Source organism: Neovison vison, chromosome 3, assembly GCF_020171115.1.
Source record: "Neovison vison isolate M4711 chromosome 3, ASM_NN_V1, whole genome shotgun sequence".
Taxonomy (NCBI): domain Eukaryota; kingdom Metazoa; phylum Chordata; class Mammalia; order Carnivora; family Mustelidae; genus Neogale; species Neogale vison.
Genome location: NC_058093.1, coordinates 31,765,664 through 31,784,775, shown reverse-complemented (window position 1 = coordinate 31,784,775; position 19,112 = coordinate 31,765,664).

The following is a 19,112-nucleotide window of genomic DNA, read 5'->3' as shown; positions in this document are numbered from 1 at the left end:
AAGAAGTGGGTAGCCCCAGGCTGAGCCAGAAGGCAGGGTCCAGATCCTTCCATTCTCCTTTGCTCTCTTATGTCCTCGGATCAGAGGATATGGAAGCGGGAGTAGGTGTCGTGATATAGAGAATCACCAGTCCCCTTGTATTTTATCTCAGTTCACTATGTGACTAGTGTCCAGATTTAAAAAGAAAATACTCTGGCCTAGGGATGGGTCTCTAACTAGACCTTTGAAACTCTGTTCAAGCCCTGCAGAGTACTAGTTGAGAATGGTGCCTGCATCTTGACTTCAACAGTTAAGAGACGATGGTGCCATGAATTGAAATTGGTAGCTCCAAGGAGTGGATTGAGGGGAAAAAGAGGGATTGGGTTTGGTACAAGGAGAGTTTGAGGTATGGTGCTCTATCCTTTTGGGAGTGCCCTTTAGGCTCTGGAGTGCATAATTCCAAAATTTCGGGAGCCAACTGGCACAGGAGTAGCAGGGTGAAGCATTTTTAGGGAGCCTTCTTACCTTTCCACTCTGTCCAGCTAGTTGTAAGACATCTTGCTAAGCACTAGACAGGGCATCATATCCATTCCAGGAATAAGCTTGGCTCATATAACAGAAAACCATCACGAAGTGGTTCAAATAGCTAGAGTTTTTTTAGTTTATACATTTTTCAATTTTAAAAATTTATTGAGATATAATTGACATATAGCATTGTATTCATTTCAGGTGTAGAACATAATAATTTATATATGTATATATATAGTGAAATTATTATTTTAATTAAATTTGGTTAACATCCATCACCACACCTAGTTAAAGTATTTTTTTCTTATAATGAAAAGGGCTTCTTTTCATTATTACCTAATAAAGTGGAAGGAGGCAACTGCTGGCACTGGCTCCCTGGCTCAATGACGTTGTCTTGGCATTTCCTTCATGGTCTCTGGATGGTTGCTGCATCTCCAGGCACAGAATCTGCATTCAGGGCCAAGGCAAAAGGCAGATGGAAGTTCTACTGTTTCCTTTTATTAAGGAAACAAAATCTTCCAGACCTTCTGGCTCACACATGAGACTTCTGCTTGTGCCTAGCTCTGCATCTCATGGTCTCCATCAGTTGTGAGTCAAGGCAGCAAATGAAAAGGGCATTCAGACTGATTGTGGATTCAGCCCATGATCTCTAGTCCCCACTGTTAGGAGTTTACAGTGTCAGGACTGTTATTCCCTGAGCTAGGAATCCAGAACCTGGATCTCCACAATGATGAATGCCTTGATTAGGTTGATGACTGGACAATCTTCTTGACCTCTTGTGATTTATTTTCTTCCTCTCTGGAAACTTTCCCTATAGTTTGGAACACAGTCATTTTCCAAAGTCCGCATTAAAAAAAAAAAAAAAAAGGATATGGTTAATATCTGACAATTTTGGATCTTCCCAAATGTATAGTCTGATAGTTCAAAAATTTCTAGACTATCCCTGCAAAAATGGAAGAATGGGAACTTTGACCTGATAAACTTTGTAAAGAGTGGAGTCCCTGTGGCATTGGACTAGGACTCTGGTAAACTTTGGCCATGGAAGCCATTTGGGGGATTATTTCAGGGAATTTGGAAGTAGATGGGACATCTGGATGTGGAGGGCTTGCCTGGGCAAGGTGGTGCTTGAGGCTGGAACACGGCACAATTTTGAATTTGCCAGAAAGCTTCAGGTTCTGTCTTGTGCTACTCTGACCAGCGAGGTATCCCTCCCAAAATGGCAGCATTGCAGCAATTAAGTGTCTTAGCACAGGAAAGATAAAAGGAAAGCCTCACAAGAAAAAGAAGAAACTCTTCTGTGGTTTCTTCATACCCTGGACTGCTATTTTTAACGTAAATAGGTCGATGCAGGACACTAAGGTGTAAAAGTTAAGTCTGAGTTTATTTTTGAGGGACACCTAAAATTAGAACCTCTGTCAGAAGAGCTTTGGTCTAGTGTTCAAATCTCTCTCTTGCTTTGCAGGCTTCAGCAGGGGCCTTGCTTTCGAGCTGTGTGCCTAGAAAAATGCTTGATTCCACCAAGTTCCAGAATGGAAGGTGAGTACCATTTATACGAACTACTGTCCGTCAGATACTATAAAAAAAACTGCTATTACCAAATGTTAACTTTGTAAGTTATTACTTGACTTCCAGTTTGATTTTCTGTTTTGTTCTGCATAATCAATAATGCCATTGATTTCCTGGTAGGGAGCTTACATGTACATTCAGTCTTAAATATGTGTTCTTTTAAGTTGCCATAAAGGTACTCCCCCAAATTTCCTTCCTGTGTCAGACACTTAGACATCAAAAAATATTCTGCGGATTTTTATTATGCATTGAGAAATGTTTTAATTGTTGATTGATGCTCAGTTGGCAACGGCTCCTCATGCTCTAAGCATAAGATATCTTCAGCCTGTAAGTTCTGTGGCATGTCGTTAATATTTCATAGGATCTGAACATGCTCTAGGAGCTTATTAACCCATATAATGAGATATAGAATTTTATTCACGAAAATTCCAGGACCTGTTCTCTGTGAGATTAATAGCAGTCCCAAGCCTTTCTTGGGGCTTTGCATGAAGTGGGGGGTCATGAGTTGGGAGTGGAGTCCATGAGTGGAATGACTAGGTGGGAAGGAAGGAGGGGCAGTTGGCATGGCAATCACTGGTAAAAAGAGGAAGTCAGACAGAGAGAAATACGCATGGAGGGAAAAACACACAGAGAGTACGTGCGTGGGAGAGCCGCTCCTGTGGTCTTTTGGCAGGAGGATATATCCTTAGGAATTTTAGGATGTTTCCCTGTGTGCTCTGCTATTTAAACTCATATGCAAGTCTTTCAAGAAAACCACACAGAAAGATTTAGTTACTGTATCCCGACTTCTGAGGTCAGATGTGTGTTGTTCTGGGTGATGCATCCGTGGACAGAGACTGACCTCCAGGCCTCCCAGACCTAATCGTGCTTCACCCAAGATTTAGTCCTCGTCCCCTTATGACCATCACTTCTTATCTGTTCTTCAGCTGCTGGGAAAAATTATTTCCTTAAAGTGGGGCATCCCCCAAATGAATTGTGATTTGTCCTAGACAGCATGTGTGTAGTGGGAAGGGTATCTTGAACTTGGAATACAAAGTCCTAGTTTCCAGTCCCAGCTGTGCCATTTGCTAACTCCTCACATGAGTTTTCTTACCTATAAATGAGGCTACAGCACAAGGTTGTGAAAATAATACCTGTAAACGTTCCTTCCACCGTGTCTGGCACATAATGAGTTTAATGGATCTTACGTCTGGATCAGTGGAGAATACCTAAATTATACCATCAGACTATTTTTACCCCAATCTTCCCATATGGGGTAGAAGTAAAGAGTCATTTCTATTACTAATATGATTTTCTAATCAAGGACTATCTCTGGGGTCATCAATAAAGAAGAAAAATCCAAATTAGTATCAACAGACTCATTATCCTCCCTCACCACCCTTAAACACAAAGCTAGTTAAATGTTGCTGAATTTTAGACCAACAGGAAAGTTAGGGGAAGAAATGGGGGGGAAGGCGGGGAGATAGGAGGCACTTTTGGCTCTGTGTGTATCTAGTCGGCCCACTGTTTGTTTGTTTGTTTGTTTGTTTGTTTTTTCCATGCATTGGGCCATGGAAAATCTTGGTTCCCTGAGCCATGACAAGTCTGATGGCAAGATGCTTAGCATGCATGATTTATCCAGAAGTTGTAGTTAAGAGTAAGTAGCTTCTGCCCACGAGACTGAGAGAGAGAGAGAGAGAGAGAGAGAAATCAAAGGGTCCCATTATAACATCTTGGGCTGGATTCCCAGAGTAGGACATGTATATGGCTTTCATAGCCAAGGGTCCCTGTGAAAACAGTGGTTGCTGAGGAGACCGCCCCCCCCCACCTCACTGCCCATGCACACTTCAAGTTTTTTTTTTTCTTTAAGATTTTATTTATTTATTTGACAGAGCGAGACACCACAAGAGAGGGACACAAGCAGGGGGAGTGGGAAAGGGAGAAGCAGGCTTCCCATTGAGCAGGGAGTCCGACGAAGGACTCGATCCCAGGACTCTGGGATCATGACCCAAACCAAAGGTGACGCTTAACAACTGAGCAACCCAGGTGCCTCCCATGCACACTTCAGCTCAGTGTTGCTATCTTGTCCAAGGAATGACGTCTCAGATGGCATTACTGTGTGGTCCCTGCAGTGAATGCCAGAATGGTAACTCCAGGACTCCACCTTGGTCTCCATCCAAGATAATGACATCTCACAGTTAATTAAAGCTGCGTAGCACTCTACTACAGTTTCCACCAGGGAGAGAAGCAACTGAAGGCTTCTCTGCTATCATTTCTTAAATTGATGGTGATTCCAGAAATAACCTTGGACACTCAAAAAAAAAAAAAAAAAAAAACCCACAACCCACTGCTGGGTAAGAGTGGTGCACAGAGGAAACTGAAAGGGAGCCGGACAGGACATTTTTCTTTTAATCCCCATAGTGTCAGCTCACAGAGCTGAAACAGAGCATTTTCCTTCTTTGGTGAGTGAGCCAGAGTTCCACCAAACTTTAGTTCCACCCCTTGCCTTTTATATTATCAGAAACCTGGGGTCCAATCACTTGACTGAAGCCACATCAGATCAGGCTAAAGCTAAGGTCTCCAAAGCCCACGGATGGCTGTCGGTTAAGCATCCGCCTCCAGCTCAAGTCCTGATTCCAGGGTCCTGGACAGAGCCCCACATCCAGCTCCCTGCTCAGCAGGGAGTCTGCTTCTCCCTCTCCTTCTGTTCCTCCCTTCCTGCCCACCACTCATTCTCTCTCTCTCAGATAAATAAAATCTTAAATAAAAAGCAAAAACAACAACAACAACTAAATTCTCCCAGTTGTTACTCTTTTTTTTGCCCCATTTAATGGAAATCTGTGGGCCCTTGCAGAGACAAAGACAAAGAAAGAAAGTATTTTTGGCTAAAGCTTTCTAATTTTTTTCAAGAAAAGGCATTGATATTGCAATGCTTATAGCTTCTAAAAATTGCCACATTCAAAAACCTCGGAGAAGGAACTATACAGATATTTAATTTAAAAGGGGACCACGGACTGAATATGGCTAGATTTCAAATTTTGCTTTGGGTTCAGAGACCACCGACTGTCCAGCTGAGCAGTGGGGGCCATGGCTTTAAAAACAAAGCACTCTGGCTCCCTTGTCTCAGGAAGGAATGCTTGTTGCCGGTAGTTCCCCATTCCTACATAGCCCAGATGATTTTTGTGTATCTGTCAAATAAGAGGCACGGTCTAGCAAATATTCCACGTTTGCGCTTCTCTTTAATGATGTATGTGGCTTGCATTAATATGGAAATAGATGCAGCCCTAAGGCACTTTTGAAGTTGTCAGGGCTGTTCTCATGTGACAAAGTTTTCATGTCTCCGATCATTGTACAGTGCTCCCTTGATTTTAAAATCTGTGCTTACCTGATGTATTGTAATTATGGGATCAAAAATGACAGGGTGATGCTATTCCAAGTTAAAATGAATGATAATAATACCTTAGGTTAATATAGTGTCTTTCTTCTGGAAAAGTAAAAGAGTTTTTGCATATATTATCTCATGTGAGGTATTATTAGCCCCATTTCACAGATGGAGAACCAGAAGTAGGGTTACCTGACTTATCCGAGGTCAGCCATGTGCTCTGGCCACTGAACCACTAGAGCAGGATATGTGAAAGGCCCATTTTCACTGCTGAACTGCCTTAACATTTAACATACTTCACCCAGAGCACACATCATTATGTCCCTCCCATAATGAATGAAACTGTGGTGTCTAATCTTTCCTCCTAGCTCTTTGATAATCACATCAATTCTTTCCTTCCTTCTTCCCAGCCCTACTTCCCCTTCCTTTCCCCCATAAACACTGCTCACAGCTTGGATTCTACAAAGTTATGGAGGGCTACATTTTTCTTCCTGCTCTCTGGGAGCTCATGGACTGATAAGGCTGACGGAGAAATAAGCAGGTAACTGTCCCACGATGGCATTAGAGTGCTTGGGTGTCTCCCAAGGTAGGAGACTTAACAATGGGGAGACAGACGACTGATCCTCAAACACTTTTAAAGACAAGGACCCTATATTATTCCTATCTGTAAGTTTCCCACACCTACCTAGCAACATGCATATGCAGTGAAATATGAAAATTTATATTCTAAATCAAGCTCACGAGCTGTTAAGAAAATTAATTCTGTCTCGTACCTTGGCAAATATACCCTTATAATGATATGGAAGGCTGACTCCTTAGAGTTCTAAGCTGACAGCTTGGAGAAAGTGAGCCCTGTCCCAGCTGTGGCACCTAGCCTGCTTTCCTTCCCTTCTCTTATCCCAGCATCTGGCTGCTCCTGGATGGGCTCTTGGCTACCACTGTGGAGACCCAAACCCTCATGTATAAGCTCCATCCAAACAACTTGCAAACATCAGCCAACAACTGAGAGGGACACATCCGGGGATATGGTCCTTCCCAGGAGGGTGGATCCTGAGAAGAAGCCCACACCAATCCTGTAAGTGGGTTTAGGGCAGTTGGGCAGGGAGTTCTGGAGTTCAGATTACCTGGAGCATGTTTTAAAAGAAGGGTGGGGTCTGAATGGGCACATCCCCTTGGTGTCATGGACTCCTTGCCTCATGCAAAAGGTTTTAGCTCTAGGAGGACTAGAGCAGAAGCTCAGGCAGGTACGTCCTTGCCAGAACTTACGAACACTGCTACTGAAAGGGGACTTCAAAGAGCCACCCAACGTGTCTTGCTAGAAATGCCCTCAATGTCTTTAGCTTCATTTTACGAGATTGCACAAAATTTCTTTCTCCCTAATTTATCTTAATAATGGAAGATCCACATTTTCAACTGTTTAGATCAAGATCCTTATAGTCCTCCTTGACCTCTTCCCTGATACCCCACTTCCATGGGCAAATCCTGACACATACATCTGGATGCTGACCTTTTCTCATCACCCTCACTGCTACTGAAGTAGTCAAAACTACCATCATGTCTTGTCCAGACTTCCATATAAGATCCTCCTGACTGGTTTCCCTACCTCCACTGTGTCCCCATCCTTGCACCCCTTACAGCTACAGGAAGCCTCTTATAATCCAAGTCAGATCAAGTCTGTCTTCTCCATACAATCCTCATGGCTCCCTAACCCATTCAACATGAAAGCTCAATTTTGTACTTTTTACCTCCCACATTACTCCCTACGGTTTTATTCCACTTGGTCACCCAACTCCTCTTTACTGTTCCTGGAACCTGCAGATCCACCACTAGCTTAGGGACCTCTTTCTTGCTGTTCATCCTGTTTAGAATAATCTTTTCCAAGACATTCAGCCGACTATCTCTTCATTTCCTTCAGGTCTCTGCTTAAATTCACCTTTCTAGGCAATCATATACCTGACCCCCACCATGATCACCTTATCCTCATCCTACTTCATTTCTTCCATTGTGCAGATCACAGAAAGCATGCATCATAGTTATGTCTTTGTTTCCTATACATCTGACCACATACACATACCAGAATGTAAACTCCATGATGGTAGACACTTTGATCCATCAAAGACTAGAACTATGTGAGCCCATGGTGCCCCCTCAATACAATATTAATGTATGAATGAATTCATTCCATAATTTAGTTAGGAAAGGTATCTGTTATTGTTTTAAGATTAATTTCTTTTAGCTCCTTAAATTAAAATGAAAGTGTTGGGGGATGAGTCTGTGATATTGATGTTGGCTGGCACATTACCTCAAATCTCTAGATTGAAAAGAATGAAAAAGTATGCAGTAAATGTTTGTTTTATTGGGGAACGAATTATATTCACACTGATGTGAATCTTGGCATCTTGTCTCTAATTCCAAACCTAACCATGTCCCATCAACTGTTCTAAAGTCAATTTACCCTATTATAACTGACTTAAGTAGTTCAGCGAACTTCCCTAAAGTAACCTTTGGCTTTCATGATCTCTTTTCTTCCTCACTCTTGTCTGTGCTATATTTATATGTCCGTGTTTATTTGTTATTTTGAAATGCTATCTAATTATGCCTTCCTCATATAACTAATTTCCATAAACCACCCATAAAACCCTAATCATTATTGTAGTCAAATCTTGCCTCTACAAATTGTAACCTCCTCAAGGTCAAGGGCTATATCTTGTGTTCTTTTTCATTGTCATCTCACACATCTTGCATCAGTCTATCCCCTAACATAATATCAAATGAGTCATAGTTATGTGAACTGTTTGTTGCCCAGTATTAAAGTCACATAAAAAAGGAACTACCCTTGTAACTTGAGACCTCAGGGAAGGCTGAGCACTAACAGTCTTTGGTCAATGGTGTCATCATATGGTTGTTGATGCCTTTAAGATCTTAAATAACTTTAAGCTAAGTAACCTTTCAACTCTTCCAAGATCTTACTGTTAACCCTCCTTGTTACTTTTATAGTTATCATGGGTTGCTAAGTTTAGGTCAGTTAAATCAGAGGAATATAGACTATCTACACCTTTACCAGTGTTTTTTCTAAGTTGATAAATGTTTATTATGGAAAACTCTGACAATATAAACAAGTGAAAGGAGAAAATAAAAGCTTCCATGGTCCATTCCCTAGAGATTGCCATTACCAGCATGTTCCCTGTGTCCTTTCTGTCTTTGCTTGATCATAAGGTACATATTGCTTTATTCCCAATCTTAAATTTTTAAACTTATTTACACAAGCAATAAGTCCTCTTCATTTTAGAAAATATTAATGCACAGAATCAAAGAGAAGGGGAGAATCACTTATAATCTCATCATCTAGAGATTTCCACTGTTAATATGTTGGGAATTATCACTTCACAACTGTACTTATGCGTGTAGTCATGTATGAGTATCGCAAAGGACATATTATGTTTCTACCAAAATGATAAAATATGATACATACTACTCTATAAACTTCATTTACTCACTTAATAAATCATATCATTAAATGTTTTTGCCTCAATGATTTTTGTGACACATAACCTATTATATAGATGTACCAAGACTTAGTTATTCATCTCCTAGTGTTGAACATATCTCTTGTTTCCTCTCTCTCTCTCTTTCTTTCTCTCTCTCTCTCTTTTTTTTTTTTCTGAAGTGAGCATTCATGCAAGAAAGCGTTTATAAACATTCATAAAATTTGTGGTTGTGAAATTGCTGAGACAAGAAACATCAGTATTATTGGAACTTTGTTGCAAAGTCCCGATCCTTCTCTGGACTTCTCTTTAACTTTTACAGATTTTTTTGGTCATGTCTCCACACAGAACATGGGCTTCTCCTGTTGAATCTTTTCCTTTCTGGAATAGTCGCCACATACTCTTGATTGGTACCTGCTGTGTATGAGGCAGAAGGAACATAATTTTGAACATGGTTTCAATTTTGATGCATGCTTTGGTGGTTCAACTAACACAAGAGAGCAATCTTACTAAATCGAACAATATCACCCATTCCCTCATTCCAGGTCTCTGACATGTACTCATGTTAACTTGAAGGCTGTTTGGAAATTAAATTGAATGTGTTAAATTTATGAGAAGTACTTTTTACTGGTCTTACGAGCTATAGGTTTTCTTCAATCAACATTAATTCAATACTACCACCATTACTACCAGGAAATTGCTGCTGGCCCACAGTGTAGCTAATTTGCCAAGTCTCACACATGCATAAATAAACATACTTATTGTATTCTGACCTTTCATCTCTCCTTAGCCCTTGAGACTAGCCAATAATCATCTTAAGCAAACAAACCCAAAACAACAAGGTTCCTTCCAAACTTGTTCGGAAAATAGGAAAGAAATCAGTTAAGAGTCCACACTGCCTTGTACCTGGGTTGCAGGTAAGATGTATTTAGATTGATATATGTGGTGTCATTTTCTGGACCATTAAAAATCCTGTCACCTCCGGAATGAAACGCTGCAATGATTTACCAGCAGATGACATAACATCGCACTATCATTTAGAAAGAGAAATGAGAAGCACAAGTATTGAACCAAACATATTTTTAAGTTTATCACCTTAAAAAATAAAGATATCCCGTGCAGGAGAAAACCTGTAAATTTATTCTCTCCGATCAAGTTCTTCATCTAAATCATTTTGATTTAAATGACAAACTAAGCTTTGGGGGAATAAACAAGTGAATGAGAGAAAAGCTTTTACCAGCAAGGCTGAGAGAATGCCTGGTAACAAATTGCTAGCTCCTTGATGTGGGTTTTCAAGGCCATTTAAGCGATTTAATTTTTTTTTTTCCTTTTCTTAAGATTTCACTCACCTTTAGACTCAGCCAGAGAAAGAGGACACCAAAACAATCAACTTTTTTTCTTTCTATTTCACATAAGCTTCTCTACATGGCTGTAGGGGTAGCAAAGCCTCAGAAATAGCAGGCAACTATCTGTGACCCATCCAAACAAGTTAAAGCAAACGGCACATCCTGAATCTACCTCTTCTGACCTTGATGTGGTGATACATGTGTGGTCTAAGCAATAGAGAACAGAATGGACTTCGAAAACTTTTTGTTTTTGGGGGGTTTTTTGGTTTTTTTTTAAGATTTTATTTATTCATCTGACAGACAGAGATCACAAGTAGGCAGAGAGGCAGGCAGGGAGAGAGGAAGGAAAGCAGGCTCCCTACCGAGCAGAGAGCCTGATGCAGGGCTCCATGCGGAGCTCGATGCGGGGCATGATCCCAGGACTCTGGGATCATGACCTGAGCTGAAGACAGAGGCTTTAACCCAAAGCACCACCCAAACGCCCCATGAAAACTTTTTCTTAACATAAAAGGAATCCTTCATATTTTTACCATAGTGGATCTAGCATTCATTATCTTAAAAATAAAGATGGGTACAAAATTTTATAAAGATTATCTGTAACTGAATGAGTATCTATCCGGGAACCGTTTGCAATATCTGCAGCTTTTCATGATCAGTAAACATAGTTATATATACTTCATAATAACTACAGATGCCCCATTTAAGGTTAAAACTAGATTTTTAAAGTTTATATTCATTATTTCTGCAGCACTGGTAAACTGGAGAATAACTCCTAGAAAACAGGTTGTAATGAAAGATATTTGAAGTCCTTAGATCTAAGAACACCTAGGAGGAATATAATAGTTGATGATTTATTAAATGAAAGAAGGAGTGAGTTTATTTGTTGTTGTTCTGGGAAAAAATGAGTGGGCCACTAATTCTTCTAGTGACATTACCTTTTTTACACAGATATTTGAAAATGTAATTTTAAGGTACTTCCTACTCCTTTCTTTATAACTGCCTCTTCTATCAAAGGCAAGTAAGCCAGGGACATATACCTGCTGAATGATAGTAACTTAGAGGCCATATTTGCATAAGAAGCAAGTTCTCTTGGTTCCAGCTAATTGTGCCAGGGGCATGTCTCAGATACCCTTTCTCAAATCCCCAAAGAAAGAAACTGTAGTGAATGGCTGGGGACAGTGGAACTGGCTTCAAGATCAGAGTCAGCCTACTGGTAAGTGCGTGTTACTCGGCCCTGTCCAATGAATCTGGCCTATAAAAACAAGAAAGAAGCAGATGTGAAGAGAAAACAAACAAACAAACAAAAAAAAAAAAAAAAGAACCAAAAAACAGGTAAGAGACTGAAAGGCCAGAGAAAGAGATGGAAGGGAAAAATAACTGTGACTGTCCAGATTCTGGAAGTCCAGAATTAGGTTATCTAAGATGATTCCATATCCTTTCAATGAGCCCTGCTCACCCCCATTCTCTTTGTAAGCCATGTTGAATGGGTTTTCTGTTCCTAGAAACCAAAATTCCCAAAGAAACCCAGCAGCTCAAAGTCTCCTCACTTCTTCTCCCTGTCCTCCAGATGCTAAGACGAGGACAAATGAGAATAAGCTCTAGAGAAATGGCTCTCATTTAATGATTAAAACTATCCAGACTCAGGACCTGCTGCCACCAAAAGTGTTGGTGCAGACTTTTAAATTCTCTCTTGCTATCACAAATCATGCTATGGGAGTTGTTTATATTTGGCTGGTTTTGTTCCATTATAATCTTTGCTTGTATTCAGAACGGTAATTAAGGTTTGGAAAATCAAAGCGATTTCGCAACCTTGCCTGCATGTGGCTGTGACCCTCACCAGTTGCCCTCAGTCCCATCAATAATCTTGGTCCATATATGGTTTCTTGAGGGAAGTGACATAAAAGACATTTGACCTTGGGAAGGTTTCTTAACCCCTCAAAGCCCCAATTTTGTCATCCATAAATTGGGTCCACAATCTCTTCTCTACAACCTTTGGATCAGAAATATTTCAGATTTCAGAATTTTAAGATGTAGATAGTTCATGAGGTTTATATATACTGTGTTTCGTGTAGACACCTCACTGAGGTTTGTGCAAATGCTCAATAATTATGCTATATCTGCAGTGAAACATTTGGATATTCACATCAACTGGCATAAAGTTCATAAGTAGGCCTCATATCAATTCAGGCCAGATTTTGCTTTCAAGTGAGTTTGCCACAGACCCTGTGCAACTTTTTTGTGTCTTGGAACTTTTTGGATTTCAGGGTTGTGGGCAGGGCTTGTGACCTGCAATATTTACCTCCTGGGGTGTTATAGGGTGGAATGTGACCATGTCTCCGCAGCCGTGGGAGCAGGTTCCCATTATCTCTTTTCCCACCCCCTCCAGCTTTGGATGAAACTCAGCCCTGATCCTGGGACCCAGCCTGTGCATCTATGGCCACCATTTGGTCCTCATAACTTCTTTGTGTCACCTCTTCCCTCCCAGCCTGAGCAACAGCTCCGGTTCCCAAACTGACAATGGGAGAGGTTTCAAAGGCAGCTCCTTAACCAGCTGAAGCTTCTTGTTCAGAGAGCTACTTGTCTCCTAGTGAGTGTTCTGTGTTGACCACCATCACAACTGTTTCTACTACTACTGGTGGTATGATTATTGTCTTTCTATCTCAGATGCCAATGCCTGGCATGGTTCTGTTTTTAAGGAGATTTTACATCCTGAATGACATGTTATTGTCAACACAAAAGAGTAGAAAAATGAAAGACCTGGGAACAGTAAACAAAGAGCTTCCTTTCCAGGAGAGAGTACGGGTAAAAAGATGGTCATCCTTGTCTTGGCTGTCATCACACCCCTACATTCTAATCATTACAGAAAGAGGACTGGAAATTGGCCATTTGGATCATCGTCTTTGACTCTTAAGCAGAACACACACATGCACACTCTGACAAGAGCTCTTGGAACATTTTTAAAGATTTTTTTTTTTTTAATTTATTTATTTGAGAGAGAGAGACAGTGAGAGAGAGCATGAGCGAGGAGAAGGTCAGAGAGCGAAGCAGACTCCCCGTGGAGCTGGGAGCCTGATGTGGGACTCGATCCCAGGACTCCAGGATCACGCCCTGAGCCGAAGGCAGTCGTCCAACCAACTGAGCCACCCAGGCGTCCCATTAATTGACTGAAGAATCATCAAAACTTTAGAAGTGGCTAAAGGGGCTCTCCATTCTTTTTACCCTAGCCCTGGTAGTTTCTTGGGAAATGTGGCACTGAAAAGTCTCAAACACTCCTGCAGACTCCAAAGGAGGCAAGAAGTGATGCCAGCCGACATAGCTTCTGCCTTTCCATCTCTCTTTGGTAACCTAGAAAGCTGAGGATTTCTATGTGCTGCACTTTCAACCATTTCAAGTTGGAATTCTTTTTTTTTTTAAATTAACATGTAATGTATTATTTGCCCCAGGACTACAGGTCTCTGAATCATCAGGCTTACACTTTTCACAACACTCACCATAGCACATACCCTCCCCAATGTCCATAACCCAACCACCCCATCCCTACCTTGCCACCCACCAGCAACCATCAGTTTGTTTTATGAGATTAAGAGTCTCTTATGGTTTGTCTCTCTCCCAATTCCATCTTGTTTCATTTTTTCCCCTCCCTACCCTCATGACCCCCCGGCCTGCCTCTCAAATTCCTCATATCAGGAAGATCATATGATAATTGTCTTTCTCTGATTGACTTATTTTGCTTAGTATGATACCCTCTGGTTCCATCCATGTCATTACAAATGGCAAGATTTCATTTCTTTTGATGGCTGCATCATGCTCCATTGTTTATATGTACTACATATTCTTTATCCATTCATCTGTTGATGGACATCTAGGTTCTTTCCATAGTTTGGGTATTGTGGACATTGCTGTTATAAACGTTCGGGTGCACGTGCTTCTTTGGATCACTACATTTGTATCTTTAGGGTAAATACCCAGTAGTGTGATTGCTGGGTCATAGGGTAGCTCTATTTTCAACTTTTTGAGGAACCTTCATACTGTTTTCCAGAGTGACTGCAGCTGCTTAAATTGCAATTCTGATGGAAATTTCATTTTTCTACCTGTCCCCTCTCCTGGAACTAATTGCTAACTACTACTATCATTACTACTATTAGTACTTCCTCCTCCTCCATCATCGCCTCCTCTTCCTCTCCTCTCCCTCTTCTTCTTCTTTTTCTTCTCCTTCTCCTCCTTTTTTTCCCATCACCACTGAATCAGATTCTAAACTTTATAAGCATAGGATGGACCAGCAAAGGATAGTTAGGGAATTTAAAGAAGGAGAAACAGAGAGTTCAAAATACCTCATCAACACTAATAAGATGTACTGAGAGCACTCACCATTGACAGGAATTTTCAAAACCACGTTCACAAATGAGTCTGTGTAGGTGAGGCCAAACCTTCCTGTGCCAAGAAGGACTAATTTGTCACATACCAACAAAAAAGTATCTAAAAGCCTATTGATTTAATCTCATTAATGTTTAACCCCCAAAAGCACTGATGTGAGAAGTGTTCCACAAATTTGCTTCTAAATAAAAAGAAGAATAATCAAATTTGGAATTAAGAAGATTGCCTTAGTCTGCCATTTAAAAACAGTACAAGTAATCTAATTAGCTAAATTTATTAGGAGTAAATGTGAATGAACTCAGAGAATTGCATTTGGGGACTAACACTGGTATAGTCTCTGCATTAACATGTCAGAGAGCAAAGTTAGATAAAAAGTCGTTTCCTTTCCAAAGCCAGAACATACATTAAACAAAACAGAGGATGATGTGCAAATAAAAGAAACTTCATTGGTTCTCACAGCATCTTACACCAGAGTCAATAATATCTATTGGGAGCAATAAACCCATTTTTATAGGACTTAAGGGTTTCTTATGTTCTTACTCACGGTCTTAGGCTTAAATAGATCTTATTACTCTTTGGGAAGCATTCTGAACTTAAAAAAAAAAAAATTCTCTAACTTCCTATTGATGGTTCAGTTTTATGGTTTAAATTTTGGTTCGGTTGTGATTGTCCAGGATAAGAAGTTAGCATTTCGCTATAAGAGAGTGCAAGGCAAAGAAGGCAAACGACATTTCAAAGGCTGGATGGGGAGAACTCTTACTGCTCCTTTCATGTTTATAAAATAAGTCTTCTTTGATTACTGGCATTGTCTTCTATGCCCATACCACTGTCATTCAGGTAACAGGAAAAGGGAACTCACTTTAGGCCAGATTATTTTATTTTATTTATTTGTCTAAAGATTCTATTTATTGATTTGTCAGGGAGGGAGAGAGAGAAAGAGCACAAGCAGGGGGAGTGGCAGGCAGAGGGAGAAGCAGACTCCCCACTGCGCAAGGAACCTGGTGGGACTTGTTCCCAGGACCCTGGGATCATGACCTGAGCCCAAGGCAGATGCTTAACCAACTAAGTCACCGAGGCACCCAATTTTATTATTTTTTTTAAAGATTTATTTATTTACTTGAGAGAGAGAGGGAGGAACAGGGAAGAGGAACAGTCCTTAACCCGACTCCCCCACTGAGTACAGAATCCCATGATTCAGGGCTCAGTCTCACGACCCTGACTGAGATCATGATCTGAGCCAAATCAAGAGTCAGATGCCTAACCGAAAGAGCCATTCTTGAGGCCAGATTCTTGATAACAGTATGGCTGCCAAACTCCCATAGCCCTTGGAGGGAGGGGGTTGACTATTATTGTCCCACTTTACAGATGAGGAAGCTGAGACCCAGAGATTCTAGGTCGCTTATCCCGTGTCATTCAGCTATTAAATGGTGCAACTGAGATCTTGCCCCTATTTGTCTAAATTCAAAGAATGTCTGTTATTAAAAGCTATTCAACAAATACTTATAGGAATGGTTGCAATCTACTTAAAGCAAATCATCCAATTTTTACTTCTAATAACGTCTATAACCAGTGGTTTTCTACTTTCAAATCCAGTTTTTCTTTTCCTGCTGTTATCTTCACTGAAGTCTTGGGTATTGGGAGAAAGACTGTCATCATTCTCATTTTACAAATGAAGAGCAAGAGACACAGTGAGTTTAGTAACGTACTTAAAATCAATCACACATTTATAAATAAACATGAATCTCAAACCCAGATGTGTGAGCGCAGTCCCAAGCTTTGTACTACCCTCCACTCTCTCCTGTATCCAGTGAAAACAAAACATGAATAGAGAGCCCAAGTCTAGCTTCTGGCTTCTGATACTAAGACCAGGTCTCTAAGACTGTGTCTATTTGGAAAAGAAAAATAACTATACAGCAAGTGGTTGATGGCTTGATTTGAACTGGAAAGAGCCGGTCCATCCTTTGGTGGTTTAACTGTTCATTTAGACAAGAAGTAGATTTGGGCAGCACAACGAACATTCTCGCAGTCTAGCGTGGCACAATGTTGCTACTGTAAATTTTCCTTTTAGTCTATTCTGTATAGCTTCTGGGTTACCATTTAATCCCACCTTTGCTCAGACCCTCAGGAACCCTGGGTCACTTTCCTGATTTACAGGGAAAGTGTTAAGCCTCATTTTTCTTCAACTGAAAGACCAAAGCCGTCAGAGCAGAGACAACAGGAATGTGGTAAGTCTGGGAGGCAAGTACGTGTCCCTCTCCGGTGTACCTGCGTGAATGCTTATGTGAAATCGGGAAAGGACAAGATGCCCTTCTTCCTGTGAAGTCTCGACTGATCACAGAAGCAGATTCAAATAATCTTTTCCGTTTTGCTCCTCTGGGCTGGTTGACTTTGTAAACTGTTAGCAAAGCCGTCAAGGTGGGAAGCCAGATATTCCTAGCTCTATGGGCAGATGCCGCCCAGATCATGCCTGTGTGATGGCAGGTGCAGAGGCCGGAGCAAACAAGAGCAGACCGTGTTGCTGCTATATTCCTGAATTCCCCAGGCTAATTAGGCCTTCACATTCTCTTCTAACAGGGAACAAAAAAAACCAGCTACTTGGAGATTCTCTTAGAAGCTCTATGCTTGCGAGACACGTGAAGTTGCCCAGGTATTGCTGCGGGTAAAATGAAACCTTCCTCTCTTGATTTGAGATCATTAGCTTTCTGTTTTACAGCAAATCATCTGCTGTTCTCAACTCCAGCCAGAGATGCAAGGGAAGACCTGTCATCAGCCCCGGGGACAGCATCGGAGGCCATCGCACCAGGGAAGGGAGTGCTCAAGTGCTTGCAGGGCAGGCAGGAGGAGAGAGAAGCAAGAGAAGCAAAGTACTGGCTGCTTTGTGGGGAGTCCTGACTCTGTGCCTGGCGCGGGAAGAAAGAACCAGATGCCTGATTTTATTTTATCTTTCCATCCACCCTGTGGAATAGGTTGTACGGTTATCCCCATTTTACAGATTGAGGAAGCTGAAGCTTGCCCAGCATCAGAGTGAATGGTGAAAAATCTTTCCAGTGTTTTATGGGGAAAAAGGTAAAAAGGCACCCTGCAGGTGCAAATTTTCTTCTTCCATGTGAACTCTCGCTCTTCAAAATGTAAATTCCCTACCATGTCCTCTTTATGCCACAGTATTTTAGGTAGAATCATTTCATTTCCTACATTAGCCTTCATTTATCTTAAAATCCATGTTCAGGTACCTGGATGGCTCAGTGGGTTGGGCATCTGCCTTCTGCTCAGATCTTTATCCTGGGGTCCTGGGATGGAGCCCCACCTCAGGGTTCCTGCTCAGGCGGGAGTCTGCTTTTCCATCTCCCATTGCTGATTCCCCTGCTTGTGCTCTCTTGCTTGTTCTCTCTGCAAATAAATAAATAAAATCTTCTTTAAAAATCCATATTCAAGGGGCACCTGGGTGGCTCAGTGGATTAAAGCCTCTGCCTTCAGCTCAGGTCATGATCTCAGGGTCCGGGGATCGAGTCCCGCATCGGGCTCTCTGCTCAGCGGCGAGCCTGCTTCTCTCCTCTCTCTCTGCCTGCCTCTCTGCCTACCTGTGATCTCTCTCTGTCAAATAAATAAATAAAAATCTTTTTAAAAAATCCATATTCAATAGAACAAATACAGTGTATAACTAAGAAATGATTTAAAAGCTTGCACTGATTACCTTGACTGGTGTAACACCATAGCCCGATATGCAGCAAGGCTCCATAGTCAGAAAATATTATTCCCATATGCATGCAGTCAGATGTGATTTAGCAAGTATTTGGGTGGCTACTAAGTACTATACCTCTCTTGACCATAGAGATTCACTGATAAAAAGATAACATTCTTTTATTTTATGAAAAAAAAATTTATCCAGAGAGCATAAATTAGAAAAAAAATCTCTTGCATATAAATAATTGTGTTTCTGAAGCTGAAATATGAAATGAAAAGACTCAGTGGTCAGTTTTATATTATAATCTTTCACTTAAAGGAGCATGAAATGGGAATTACACAAAACAATTGCATAAGGACAATTTTACTTGAGGAAAAAAAATGACCATCACATCCCTTAAGGAGTAGTTACTGAAAAGAATTAATAAACAAATGAATAATAAAAAAAAGTAAGCTTCTAATATGATTACCACTAATAACATCCAGCAGTGTTTTTGATATGCTCCGGATCCGTATGTCAGACTCGCCGTTCTCAGCTTGACAACATCTAAAACAGGATATGCATTTTGTTGTGCATATGCTGAGTGCACACTTGACTATCTCTGGAGACAATACCTTTTAGCAGATGATGTTTTTCTGATACAGTCTGAGTCCTGCAGTGAAGAACACAGTTCAGTTATTTCCTAGTTTAGAAGGAAAAGGGTTAGGAAAAAGAGATACAAACTAGTGATTCCTGTTACCCACAGTGATAAACCAAAAAGCATGGATATAATGTTCAACTGCTTAGTGGAT